Source organism: Daphnia pulicaria, chromosome 3 (genome assembly GCF_021234035.1).
Source record: "Daphnia pulicaria isolate SC F1-1A chromosome 3, SC_F0-13Bv2, whole genome shotgun sequence".
NCBI classification, from domain to species: domain Eukaryota; kingdom Metazoa; phylum Arthropoda; class Branchiopoda; order Diplostraca; family Daphniidae; genus Daphnia; species Daphnia pulicaria.
This window is the reverse complement of record NC_060915.1, coordinates 2,924,504-2,929,152: the sequence shown is the minus strand read 5'-3', so window position 1 is coordinate 2,929,152 and position 4,649 is coordinate 2,924,504. Positions and strand designations below refer to the sequence as shown.

Here is a 4,649-nt window from a genome sequence, read left to right as displayed (position 1 = left end):
ACGTTGCCGCTTTGCCTGACAGAACTGAAAGGGATAACGAGTCGTTCTCTCCCAACGATGAAATGAAGTCGATTACCTGACTGGGGTCCCATGTAACGCTGTATTTGGGGCGAGGGGGATTCTGATTAAAACAACCTTTCAATAGTTTCACTACAACCGGATGTTCACCTATGCGCAAGCCATCGACTGGATCCAGGGTGCTAGATAGCATTGATCGATGAATATTAATGGAACTATATGACATGCCCGACGAATGCAAATGAGATAAGAATTCTAACGCCTCCCCTAAATCGTTTGACAAGGGATTCGAACGCCTCCCCAAACACCAATCCATCCATTTTCTCCAGGCGGACTCGTATGTGGAGTGAGTGCTGGGCCTGTTTCCGGCCATGAGTAGGTCGACAACTGTTGCCGAAAACCCTCGCTTAAGGTACTGTCTCCTGACAGCTTCCAGACGGCCAAGTGTAGCGCCCCGTTCCGGATGAGCGGGTGGGTCTCGTCTAGTGCTGATTTCAGCAGATGTTGCGACGTTGGAAGGAGACGGGGGACGTCGCACGACAGCTCCAGTAGTAACGGGAACCACGGTTGGCCTATCCATACGGGACATACAAAAACCACCAGAGCTTTTTCACGACGGATCTTCTCAAGGCACTTGAATATTAAGGCGAAAGGAGGAAAACAATAGGCTAACAACCCACCCCAATTTACGGAAAATGCATTTGTCGTCATCGCCCCGGGCTGCGGATGCCATGATATAAACGACGGAAGCTGTGCATTCCAAGGCGTTGCGAAGGCGTCAACTTCTGACGGCCAAAGGTCCTGAATACGGTTAAAAATCCGCTTGTCTAGCCTCCAATCGCCGGAGTCGGGCCCCGCTCGTGATTCCTCATCCGCAATTACGTTCAATTTCCCGGCTACGTGGACCGCTTCCAGCGATATTCCGCGCTCCTCGCACCACGATGTTAATTCCGCTGATATGACTGTCAGCGCTCGGGACCTAGTTCCCCCACAATGATTTATGTATGCTACCGCTGTAACATTGTCGAGATGAATACGGATGGCTATGTTTTTCGAGCGGACTGCGAACGCCTGTACCGCGAATAATGCGCCCAAAAGCTCAAGCTCGTTGATATGTCTTGTTGAGTCCGTAAGCGTCCACGACCCCCTTGTCCTAACCTCATTATAGCACGCTCCCCAACCCGATAGGGAAGCGTCCGTATAAATTTCGAGATCCGGTGCTTGGGGAAAGAAAACCTTATCTTTCGCTTTATCTAGGTTAGCCACCCACCATTTTAGATCATCCTGCGCTTCGAGTGAGAGCAAACACTTGATCTTTAGGTTGGAATTTGCCGCTTGCGACTTCCTAATGTAGAAACTTTGCAAACGACGGTAATGCGCTTGCGCGTACGGGATTGCTGGAATTGCCCATGTAAAGTTTCCCATGATGGATGCTATCTCTCTCAGCGAAACGACCTTCGCTAAAAGAGCTGCCTCACACATAGCCTTAACCGCTTCGATTTTGGCTATTGGCAATGCAAATGACAATCGATTAGAATCGATAACCAGCCCCAAATAATCTAGACTCTGCGATGGCTCCAGTACCGATTTCTCCCAATTAATAATAAAACCCAGACGCTGAAGTAACTCGATCACTACTTCCAAGTCCGCTATCACGCGCTCCCTTGACGTATTTAAAATTAAAATGTCGTCCAGATATATTATCAGTCTCAACCCTTTTTTCCTTAGAAAACCCATAACTACTTTGAGAATTTTTGTAAAAATTCGTGGTGCGGGTGCGAGACCGAAGGCCAGACAGGAAAATTGGAAAATACGCCCCTTACATTGAAAACGCAAAAATTTCTGATGGGAGGGGTGCACAGGGACCGTCAGGTAAGCATCTTTCAAATCTAGCTTCGCCATCCAATCCCCTTTTCTCAAAAGAAACCTGGCAGATTCTAAATTTTCCATTTTAAAGTGTTCATATCGTATGAACCGATTTAATGGCTTAAGGTTGATGATGGGCCTAAATCCGCCGGATTTTTTCGGAATAACGAATAAGGAGCAGACGAAACCTTCTGAGCCATCTACAACCTCAGTGATCGCCCGTTTCCTAATCAAGTCCTCCACCTCCTTGTCACAAATTTTAACCATTTCTTTTGACATTGCAACAGGGGGGGGGGGGAATTACAAGCTGCGTTGGAAGCGCCTCAAAATCTAATTTTATGCCCTGCGCAATCCCGTCCAAAACCCAACTATCGTCCGTCACCTCACTCAATTGGCCCGCAAAGGCCAACAATCTGGCCCCCACCTCTTCTTCTGACGGCTGGGTCGGAGAAATAACAGGTTTTGAAAAACGAACGTACCTCTGAACACCTCGCGTCCATGAGTGGGCACCTGCTGGTCGCCCTCGCTCACCTCCGCCTCTGTGCGGCTGCTCCGTCGCCTTTCTCGCCCGCAGAACGAATGGATGGCGCGGTAGCGACTGAGATGGGTCCGCAAGCGCCTTTCCTCTCGATCCAAGACTCGTCTTGGGTTTTGCCGTTCTCGCCAACGTCGCGTCCTGAGATGCTTCTTTAAGCATCGACTCCAGGAACTTTCCGGTGAAAAGGAGCTCGCGAGCCTCCTTTCCCGGCGCAAAAGCCTCGGGTTCGGCCGTGAGAAAGTCGAAGGACGGCTCCACTAAGGCAATCACCGCTCTCCGTCTCTGCTTCGTGATATGATGGTAAGCACGCGCCCACTGTCGCAACGCATCTTGCACCAATTTTTGCGCCTTCTTCTCCGTTTTTCCCTCGCCGAGAGATAAAATGCGCGTGTAGAGATCGATAAGTGGCGGGCCCACGTCCATGATCTTAAGTTGAGTCGTAATTAAAGACTCCTCCGACGCGTTTACGGCCTTCAGCTTCCCTTTATCTTTCGCTCGCCTATGCATGTAGCCGTCTAGTTTCGGGGGTTTCACCGAAAATTCCTTGTCTAGAAATTCTAGCGGCGTCTTCTTCGAAATGGCTTTAGAATCTTCCGTCGAAACCCCTTTCGTCAACCAACTCGAAAGCGCATCACTCACCTCCTGAGGAACTATTAACGGTGCTGGTTCTGCTTTATCACTTGGCTCTGGAGTCCTCTCCTTCGACGGACCCGGCTTGGGTGACGCGGACACGGACATGGCTGCCGACGCACGCTTTGACTTGCCGGCCGGTGGCGGTTCCTGTGGCTCTTCGGGCTTACTGCTGCTCGGCCGCCACGGGCGATTATAGAATTTTTGAAGCCTATCCTGATCGTCTAAATCGTCCAGAATTAACTCGTCTAAAACCTCCTCACTTTCCGGTTGCTCTTCGTCACCGTAACTATCTTCGTCCGGATCCGGAATGTTGGGTCTCTCCGATTTTTCCCGACGGGGAATGTCATCGCCGTATCGACTTCTGCCTCCCTGATCGGCTAACGGATCTACCCGGCGCTGGTCGTAGCTTGGCCTACCTCCGTATCTCGGATTTCTACTAGAATGGAAGTTCCGTTGATCCAAAACGTAATCTGGCCCTACTCTACCATAACCCTCGAAGCGAACGTGGGGCGGTACAGCTGGGTATAGCGCCTGATCCTGATAGAAATCACTCGGCGCAGAACACAAGGGCGACCTTTCTCTCTCTTGAAAACGCGATTCGTAATAGTCACGTTCCCGTAAACGAGATCGTTCCACAAGGTCCCTTTCCTGCTGCTCTCTCTCAAAGTTAGAGACCCTTGGGTCAACCCAATAGTCTCCATACCTGCCACTAAAACCAGACATCTTTACACCGTAAGAGCTAAAATAAGTCTGAGGATATGGGGGCGTTGTCAGGCCCAGGAAGAGTACGGGTTTTTTGTTTTTTTCTTTAAAGAGCTAAAATATATGTGTCTACACCCTTAGGGTCTAGCGAAATGTCATTTCGCAGCACAATCGGACTAATCTGTGTACGTGTCGTCGCCAGCAAGTGAATTTTATGGTTAAAATATTAGCGGGATAAATTTCATATGAAAATTGATGAGAGAGCTCGTTTAGTGTGATGCGCGTTAAGTAGCGCACAAAATTTTTTTAATCGCGCGTAAGTTATTAAGAAGAAAAAAATTAGCGCAATGCGCGCTTAGTAGCGCTATAGATCTAGCGCGATATTATTAAATTAATTATTTGTTTAGAGCGAGCCGCCCAAAACAGTAGACAGGCGGTACTTAGCGCTAAAATGGCGAACCGGCCCGCAATGATCGCTAAAAATAGACATGCGCGTGACTGTACATTTCTATACAGGCCAATAGATCAAATTACAGGCGCTCTTTTAGCCTATGTGTATGCGTCTGCAAGATGCGCAAAATTTAGCGCCATTAATTTCAAGCCAAAATTTACGAGAAGTGCGCCCGTTCATTTTACTTAAATGCGATGTGCGTTAAGTGGCGCTAAGCGTTTCGTAAATTATATGTGAAATGTATTGCACAGAATTTAGCGCATCGCGCGTGCGTTAATCTCAATTAAATCATTTTCGACAAGCGCGCTTACATAGCGCTAGATCTAGCACGAAATATTTGACTTATCGATTTTTCGCTGAAAATATTTATTTTAGCTGGTTCTCCTCGTTTCGTAAATGCTATCAATGAACTTAATTGCGCTACGTTTAGCGCAATTCACA

General features: G+C 48.4%; 1 pseudogene; it reads right to left on the bottom strand.

Annotated features, from left to right (window-relative positions):
• Positions 1-285: 285 nt before the first annotated feature.
• Positions 286-3,778, bottom strand: LOC124328448 (annotated as a pseudogene).
• Positions 3,779-4,649: the final 871 nt, after the last annotated feature.